This window comes from Jaculus jaculus, chromosome 10, assembly GCF_020740685.1.
Source record: "Jaculus jaculus isolate mJacJac1 chromosome 10, mJacJac1.mat.Y.cur, whole genome shotgun sequence".
Lineage (NCBI taxonomy): Eukaryota > Metazoa > Chordata > Mammalia > Rodentia > Dipodidae > Jaculus > Jaculus jaculus.
Genome location: NC_059111.1, coordinates 52,521,974 through 52,531,559, shown reverse-complemented (window position 1 = coordinate 52,531,559; position 9,586 = coordinate 52,521,974). Strand labels below are relative to the sequence as shown.

Sequence of the window (9,586 nt, the reverse complement as noted above, 5' to 3'; positions counted from 1 at the left end):
GGCTATCAACAGAAACTGACAACTACTGTAATTCTTCAACTAGAAATGTATTCTTGGATTGTATTCAGTGTATTATTAAAGTGTAATAATTTGAGAGATAGTATATTTCACTGTAGTAGACAGCTTCAGGTTCAATGAGATGAACTTCCAGACCAGGAATAGTTATGGAGGAAGGGATTTATTGAAGTTTACAGATCCAGGGGAAGTTCCATAATGGTAGAAGAAGCTGGCTTGTTTTCACAGGACTAAGGAGAGAGGGAGGGAGGGAGGGAGGGAGGGAGGGAGGGAGGGAGGGAGGGGGGAGGGAGGGAAAGAAAGAAAGAAAGAAAGAAAGAAAGAAAGAAGAAAGAAAGAAAGAAAGAAAGAAAGAGAGAAGCTCATGTCAAAAGCCCAAAGTCACACAGCACAACAAACTTCAGGAACTCCTGATAGGCACACTTTGCATATCTTTAGATTGAAATCTCAAACCCACCACCACACTTTAAGATCTGCCCAGTGACACTGCCTCCAGCCAGGTGGCTGCAGATGCAAATTGCAAACTAATAAATCATTGAATATATTGGGGCCATCTATTCAAACCACCACATTCACATGGTTAACATGTACCTACTACTGTGCAATAAATGACTTTCTCAGATACCATCAGTGAACCTGAATAGAGTATTGCATTCAAAGTTGAATAATATAGATTCTCAACAAGCACAATTTAGTTTTAACGATTTTACAAATACCTGAAAGTTTCCCTCCCCCACCCTCTCAAGCTGAAACAGACATCCAGCAGTAATAAAAGTCTCCTCCTATCCTACCTTTTACAGAAGGATTCACATAGGGTATTAGGTACATGTTATACAGCCAACCAAATTGCTTTTGATGAGAGTAACTTAAAATGATTAGAGTTGTTAAAACTACCTACAGTTAATGTAAATTCGAAAAAAAAACCCTCAGTATCATCATCACATACACTGTTTTCTTTAATTCATCTAGCCCATAAATATTTGTCAAACACCTAGCCCACTCTTGCTATTCAAGGAAGTGTCCAGATTACAAAACCATGGACACAGCTGAGACCATTCATCATACTTTTGGGCTCTGTAGTTGATTTTGCTTGCTTTGTGCTCAGAGTAATTAAAAGGAAAGAAAGCACAGAACTCATGTTCCAGATGTTGTCTTCTCATGGTACATTTAAAAGAGTAAACTGGAGGACTCTAAATTAGAAGTAAAGTTTCTTCAAACTAAATCAGTTTCATACAAATTCACAGGCATTATATTAGGGTCTGGGGAAATAAACATATAAGCAGCCAATGCTTTGTGTGGGATGCAGACACATGCATGGTATAACAAGAAAAAGGCTTACAATACAACCAAAATGAAAGTGATTTAGAAAACAAAAGGAGATGATCAATACTATATAGTTCTGGAAAACAGTTGAAGTGGTATCAATAAGCAAAGGCCCTTTAGTTTAAGGATGTCAAACTATGTCATTTATAAAGGAGTGGGGAGGAAAAATCCAGAGTCAATGGTATTCCAGTTAACCAATAGATTTTTGCCCATAAACTGACAAAAATTTTCACAAATTAATGGACTTTACATATTACTAGTGTATCCTGTAGAAGTTAGAAAGATGCATTGCATCCTCACCCAGGTCTTATAATTTGATTGCTAATTAATAATGTAAGCATACAAAACAATACAAAATGTTATAGAAACACATGAAGGGTACAATTAGCCATAAAATGAATGGTAGGTGCAACATTGATTAGGACATATTCAAATTTAAATTGCTATAGGTTGAAGTATTGTGTGGAGATTTCATTTTCATGTACACAGGGAAGAGTTATGCACTTGGAAGATAAGGCTGCTAGAAACAGAAAATGAATTTGGTCAGAGTTAGGAAATATGTCCCTTCTTTGCTTGGCTCTGCTACCAGCCTCCTTAAAAATGACTCATTTATCCACTGTGGCCCCAGCTCTTTGCTGCAGGAGGTTGAAGAAAGAGTCTCTTTCATTCTTTCCATATCTTATATTATTGGCTTTGTCTATTTTCTACCCTCCAAACCAATCTACCCCTTCTCATTTGCTAAGATGGCTCTGGGACCTCACATATTGTGCTTTTAAATCAAAAAGGCACATTTAGGAACCCATGCTGGGTTTTCTGTTCCCCATAGATCTCCTTAAAAGTAGATTGTTCTACTTTTATGTTAGAACTAATGGCAAAGCATATAGCATAGTTCCAATCACAGAAAGATGTACTATATAACTTATAAGGCATAGCCGTCAATACTAAATTGTGTAGGCCCCTGCCATGTCCCTGAGAATGGCCACCCACTATTCTTAGGGTCTTAAAAGTCAGCGAAAGCAAGGTATGCATGATTTTTTGGAAGGGACACCACCTTTAAATTGGGTTTTATAAAGGGTACATCCATTATTTTGTTCTCATATACTTCTACATTTTTCGTGTTATTACGGTGTGCCTAAACCTTTAAGAGAAGCATCAGAAAAGAATATAAATCAACTAAACAAACAAACAAACAAACGTGCAGCACCCTCCTGTAGGCCGCATTTTGCAATGATTCTACTTTGTCCTGTGTGGTGACAGCCTACTAAGCACTGCTGATTCCCATAGCTGTTCCTCATCACTTCAGGGTCTCTAACTATTGGCTGGAGTTTCACCCAAGGAAACACAGGAACTCTTCCTGGCAGTTGCAATTTTTAGGATGATGTTTGTGGTAAACCCAGTCCCTTACCCCCGCCCTGACTGAGGTCCTAAAGAGAACACACAGGTTACTAAACCACCTCAGACTGAGACGTCACAGGCTTCCTTGCAGACAGGGTGTCCTGTCCACCATCTCTCTCCAAATATATTTTTTTCTAACTCCCTGGCGAGGCCCGACTCCCTTGAACTGGGCGGCTGGCAGCGCGCGCAGACAGGGACGGACTTCTGCTCCACGGCGGATTTGCCAGCGCACAGGGAAGCGGCCGGGAGCAGGGGGAGGAGATTTAGCCGGGGAGAGGTAATCCCCGGCGTTTTGAGCAGCCCCTTTTTAGAAAGACTGAGTCTGTCCCAGGACAGCTGCTGTGGTCACACCACAAACTTAAAAGCCGCCCTCCTGCCTGGAGCGTGCCTTTCCGCCCCACGCTCGCCTCGCCCGGCCTCGCTCGCCAGAGCTCCAGCTGGTGCGCGGCGCTCCGCCCGGCCAGTCCCGGCCCGGCCCGGCCCGGCCGCCAGCGCGGCGCGGGGGCCAGGAGCGCCCCCTGCCTTCCCGCGTGGCTTCTGCAGCCGCTGCCCGCGCGCTCAACCCGGCCGCCCTTGGCTCTGCTGACCAGCCCCGGCGGCGGATCCGTGGAACGCGCTCCTGGGACCCAGGTCACCGTCACCTGGCGCTTCCCCGGACCCTGCCACCCCCTCTTCTTGCCTGGAACGGCGTCGGAGAGAGAGCGAAGAAGGGAAGAGTCCCCAGCAGGTAGGTCTGGCGTCTGGTCACCTGCCGCTCCAGTGGGAGGGTGCCCGGCTGGACGGTCGCGGGCAAGGGTGACCGCGGGTGGACGGGCCGGGTGATCACGAGCGCGCGGGGCTGGGCGCGCCGCGGAACCGGCCGGGGCTCGGGGCGCGCGGAGCCGGCCGCCTGCAAAGCCAGCCCCGGGGACATCGCGGCAGCGCCGAAGCAGCGCCTCCGAGTCGCGGGCTGCGGGAACTCCCACACGCCCGGGCTGCGCCGCCCAACACCGCACCAAGTCTGTCTCCAGGGCCGCACCTGGGAATTGGCTCTGTCCCTGGATGTCCCTTTCTCCATGCCCTCCCCAGCCTAGGCAGCGCTCAGGAGCGTGCCTTCTCCCAGGACTACAGGTTCATTCTTAGACGTGTCGTGGGGCCAGCCCGACAGAGTTTGAGCAAAGCTCAGTGGCTCCCTAGTTCTCTCCTTTTCTTTTCCTTTTGCTGGGCGGGGGCTGCTGTTGTGGCGCTTTCAGGGAGGGGTGAGCGACGCCTGCCTATTTCTTCGCGAGTAGATGGAGACTCGGTCTCACAGAAGTGCTCATCCCTCTACTTCCAGAGGGGAGGGTTGGGAGTCAACGTCCAGCCACAAACCTGACTCTGTGAAAGGCAGCTATAGCAAACTTCTCTAGATGGAGGGCAGCCTGGGTGGCCCTCAGTGTGGCTGCTGCAGGGCATGAATCCCCTACTAGGGTAGCACCTTTGAGTGTCCCCTCTGGCTTTGCTTTCATGCACCTGGAGTTGACACATCAGTCTACTTTCCTTGGCAGCTGTGCGGGCCCTTTTCTGCACTGATTTTGCTTCCTGGATGACTTGAGCTCAACCTAGTGGGCTGAGTTGCTTTGCAGTAGGAGGAACTTGACAGAAGGAGGGGACGTCGCGCCTTGGTGGGGCTGTCTGGAAGGTGGGGACTTGAATGGAAACGCACACCCTGCAGCTGAGGCTGGCTGACCTCTGGGATTCCGTGCTGTGAACGTCAGCGTTAAATAAGCGAACTTCTTGCCATTTAACGTCAAGCTGTAAATAAAATGCAGTGCCCTTACTAGGACACTTCGCTCTCCGCCCAGTCCCCTCCCATGCATTAGCTTGTCAGAGATTTTGGCACAGTGATGGGAGATGGGAGAAGACCTAAGTGTGAAGTTTGGGGTGGGAAGGAGGGTTCTCCAGTATGTAGGAGTAAGCATGGGAGGGGCTCAACAGGAAGTAAGAGAATTCTTTGACCTGGAGGAAAGAGTTTCTGTAGAAGTGGAGAACATAGTTTGACACACCTCTGTTGCTATGGCTATTGTGAAACCATGGTGACCTCTGGGGCAAGGATGGTCAGTGCCTTCTTGGTTGCAGCACGTGGAAAGAAAAGAAGAAAAACAAAGAACTGTAAAGGGTAAGGAAGGGAGGGAGGCGCTTGTCAGCACCATGACTCTCATAGAGCCTGCTGGCTTCTTCTTTTCCCTCTTCCTGGAGACCAGAATGGAAAGTGGATGAAGAAACTTCTGGGTTGGAATGACCCACAATAGCCAACTTGTGCTTTAACCCTTCCAGGTCTGCAGTCACAGAGGCAGGACCTGGCAAGGGCAGCCATCTGGGACTGGCTACAAAGTAATGGCTCAGGTCAGAGAGAGGGGAAGATACCTTGGCCCCTGAAAAAGAAAGGCGAGGAAATATAGGAAGATGATGTGGGAGGAGATAAGGACAGGGTCAAGAGGTATCTGGGAGACCGTTAAATGGTACTGTTTTGAACTGCCAACATTTCACATGGAATTTACCCAATTACAAAATGGAAAATCAGAGGGAGAAGGGAAGGGGCATTTATCAAACAGATTGTGTCCATGTACTATCAGTACACTGTCTCAATATTCTCAATATTTTGTAAGTGTTATTTTCTTCTTGGTGAATAGAACAGAGGGAAATTGGTATTGTCCCATTTTGGATCTTGTGTTCTTAATAAATAATCATAATTCTTTAAGATGACGTTGATATAGGTAGTTATGAGGCTCATTTTAGAGGTGAGAATAATGAATTGCAAAGGTGTTGATTGCTGTAACCAATAAGCTGCAAGGGGCGGAGCTGGGGTAGGAACTCATTTGCCTACATGTGGGTCTTCTTGCAAGGATTTAGACAACTTCCATGACTCCACTAAAATGGAGAACCTTTCCAAGGTCACTTCTGATGCTGATCTATGTATGCTTTCATTTATAGCATTTATATAAACCAAAAAGTTTGTTGAGGATGTGTACAGAGCACCCCTCATCTATGAAAACTAGAGTATGTTGACACTACAGGTCTTACAGTGTCAGCAATTACTGGAAGCTTTAACACTGTAAAAGAAGAAAAGCAACATGATCCAGCAGCAACCTCATGACTATAGAGAAAATCTTTTTGATTGAGTTCTCCTCAACATACATGACCCCATGACCTGCATGCTTCAAATTTTGGCACAATTGTTTCATCTTTATGAGACTGTTAATTACTAAGACAAAGGTGAGACCTGACTCCAGTTTCTTGTAGCTGACTGTGTAGGAAAGGCTGAGGAATAGTGACAATACAAAATATTTTGAAACTAAGTGGAAAGAATAGTTGAGATGAGTAGAACCCCATGGTTAAATGTAGAGATAATTACTGTGACTATTCCTTTTGCTATTATAGAATTGCCTCATAGGTGAATCTCAATTAATTTGCTTTGTATTTTGCAAGGGAAAGATACACAATTAAAAAGTGAACTCTTAGTCCTTTTTGTTTTAAGAATGTGACCAGGGATGGAAAGTGAGAGGATTATCTTTGGTGGCATGCACAAAACAGAAGCATAAACTGGACAAGGTAGAGGAAATACATACATACATACACACACACACACACACACACACATATATGTATGTATGTGTATGTGTGTATGTGTGTGTGTGTATATATATATATGGCTTATGGAAGGAGGACACATAGAGCCATGGCTTTGAAGGGCTGAATTTGTCCTTTTTTTTTTTTTTCCTTTTCCAAACATGGTATGTATTTATTTGAGGTAGGAGGCAGGGAGATTTAGAGTGCCCGTTCTTATCTGTCATACTGTGATTGTATGGGAATACATGGCCTTCTTTGTTAGCTACCAGAAAGGCTTTAACTGAGCAGAGGCTCTCTAGGAAGATGTCTCCTAGAACTGGTAGTCCTTTCCATGGTCTAGCATTTGCTTACTGCTTGAATAAAGTTGCTGAGATGAATCCATGATTTTTATTATGTATGTAAACTCAATTTTTCAACTCAAGAAGAAAATCTTCCAAATTTTGCTACTGTAACGATTATCAATATAGCTTCAGGTTGTAACAGCTATGCTACTTTTTGAAAACCAAATGTTGACATTGATTTAAGATTTTGTGGAAATGTTTATTGTAAATTATTTTTAATTAATAAATTATTTAATAAGCAAAAGTAGTCATGCATATGTTTCAAAATGCTATCCTTATTTCTGTAAAAATATGGAGCTACATAGTTTATCCAACTAAGGCCATAAATAGTTCAAACCTTCATAACATAACTCCTGAGATTAAACAGGAATTAAGTAGTCACATTGTAGAATAAGTAGTGATAACAGTAGTAGTGGACATTGACCATTGGTAATACTTTTGACCATGTAGCTCCATAGCTCAGAACATGACTTTTTTAAAAGTAGCCTACCTACAGGAAACCTGTATAAGAAAATTTGTTATTATTTTTGTAACTGTATTCCTTATAAGCTAATATGCTATTGTTTCACTTATTTGTTTATAATAATCTCTTAGTAGTTTATCAGAACCTGGAGGAAACAATTTGTGTTCTCTTAACTTTCAATACATTTAACTAACATAAAGCTTAACACGTCTTTTGTACTGTTGAAGTCTAATGGATTGTTTGCTTAATAGTGACTTTGAGACTCTTGATTGTCTAAAAAACAACTCAATAGATATATTTTGATTTATATTGTATTATCAGGAGTTTGTAATATCTGAAGCTTCACTTTCACTTAATAAGGGAAGAGAAGACAAAAGCTTAATAATAATAATACAAAAAAGTGGCATAATAAACATGTAAGGTAGAATAGACATAATAATATTCAATGAAATAACCATGTGCCATGAAAAGCCATTAATTTCTTGTACATTTTTGAACAGTAAGAGTCCCAAAGCTCTCTATCCATCTTTCCCTCTCCTCTCTCTCATTAGGCTATATTCAAGTTCTACTTGGGATAACAAAGTCACCTTCTGTCATGCTAATTGACTTGCTTCTGGGCTGAGTCACCTTTTCCCTAACCCCTTTTCTCAGCACTTTACCCAAGGCCCTACCCACTAAGGACAGTATCTTACCTCCTCCCTTAACATCCTGTGGCCTTATTCACCATCCCATTGGCTTTTTTCCCCCAGATGTGCACCCTCTGCTCTTTCAGAATCTCTATATAACTCTTTCTGTCCCTCTCTCTCTCACACACATTTTCTTGGGCCCTCTTGCTTTCTCCCTAGTGCAATACTTTCTGTCTATTTTTTTTCTCCATTTCTTCTTTCCTTACTTTCCCTTCCTGCTTCTATCCTTTCTTTCCTCCCTCCCTCCCTCTTCCTCTCCAACTGTCTCTGTCTCTTCAGTTATAATAAAGTTTAAAACTTGAAAAACCTTGGTGACTATCCTGACATTAAAAACTAACAGGGAGAACCTAATGAATTAGGTTCTTAATTCATTTGACATACCTCATTTACACATATGTTAGTACACTTTAATTTTAATTGTCTAGCCAGTAATTACAAAACTTATAAAGGAGAAATTTAATGTAAATAAAAATATACTTGTAAACAATGACAACTTTGAAGTTATTTTTATAGTGAGGTAAACTTTAATTACTAGTATTTATATATAATTTAAATTACTAAGTATGTAAGCATATTTAGGTGCTTTTAAGAAGATGATTTGTCTAATAAAATATGCCACTGTTCATGCATTTTAAAAATGATTTTGATATATCATTATACATATGTGATCATGCATCTCCATATTAGTAATAACTTTTAATAATTTTAGTAATAAAGAACTAAGCTTTTTCAACCAGTTTGATAATCTTCTCTTCGTATTTATATTTAGTTTTCTTATGTTTTCAATAAACTACAAATATAGGGAGTGGTAGAGATGGATCAACAGTTGAAGGAACTTGCTTGAAAAGCCTGATCACCCAGAGTTCAATTCCCAGTACCCACATAAAGTCAAATGTGCACATCTAGAGTTTGTTTGCAGTGAAAAGAGATCCTGGTGTTTTCATTCTTTCTCCCCCTCTCTCTCTTTTATGGCAAATGAATAAAAATGCATTCATAAATAAATAAATATAAATTACAAGTACTAACCTTAAATAGAAATGGATGAGTAAACTAAAATCCTGTGACTTACTGATCATAGTCGATCCTGTGAATTTGAATCTATTATTGCGTACTGATCCTGTCATTCCTTTAAATTATGTCATCTGCTTTGGAAAGGAAGCACTCTTTGTTTCTTTCTGAAGAGTAGGTAGCATAATAACATTATAACTTATATCTAATAGTTTGAAAATTGGTGGAATATACTAGGTTCTCTTAGTGAATATTTGCATTGAAAAATTGCAGGAAAATGGGAAAAGTACTGGCTTATTCTAGTTAAATATAGTTAACCTACTTAAATAGAATTATTATACTCTAAAGTAGAAAGTCAATAAAATATAAAATATTCAATATTAAGCTTTTTAAAAGAAATAAACAATCACAGAGGAATTGGTGAATTCAACATAAGTGCTATTCTCACAGTGAGATTTGAAACCTGCATGATCTCAGACAGACACTGAGCACACTCAATATGTATCAAAGCAGAAATCCAGAAGTTGCTTAGAGTTTAATAGCAAAGTAGACTACTACATGCTCAGCAAGACACAGGGATCATTGCAGAAGAGGGAACTGAGACATTATAAGAGCCATGGGTTTAAGGAAATATATAGAGGCATTGCCCACTCCATCACAATGACTGACTCCTGCTCCCATAACTCATAATCCACAACCCCATGGTGAATAATTGAGGAAGACCTTCAGTGGGGAGTTGGAGGAAGCGAATGGAACATGACTTGCCA

At 41.7% G+C, this 9,586-nt stretch overlaps 1 protein-coding gene across 1 annotated transcript in view; it reads left to right on the top strand.

Annotated features, from left to right (window-relative positions):
• Positions 1 to 3,310: 3,310 nt before the first annotated feature.
• Sema3d (semaphorin 3D) overlaps positions 3,311 to 9,586 on the top strand; it is a 259,497-nt gene continuing 253,221 nt past the window's right edge. The window contains exon 1 of the mRNA XM_004662307.2: positions 3,311 to 3,460. The gene's annotated coding sequence lies outside the window, so the exon portion shown is untranslated. The remainder of the gene's footprint in view (positions 3,461 to 9,586) is intronic.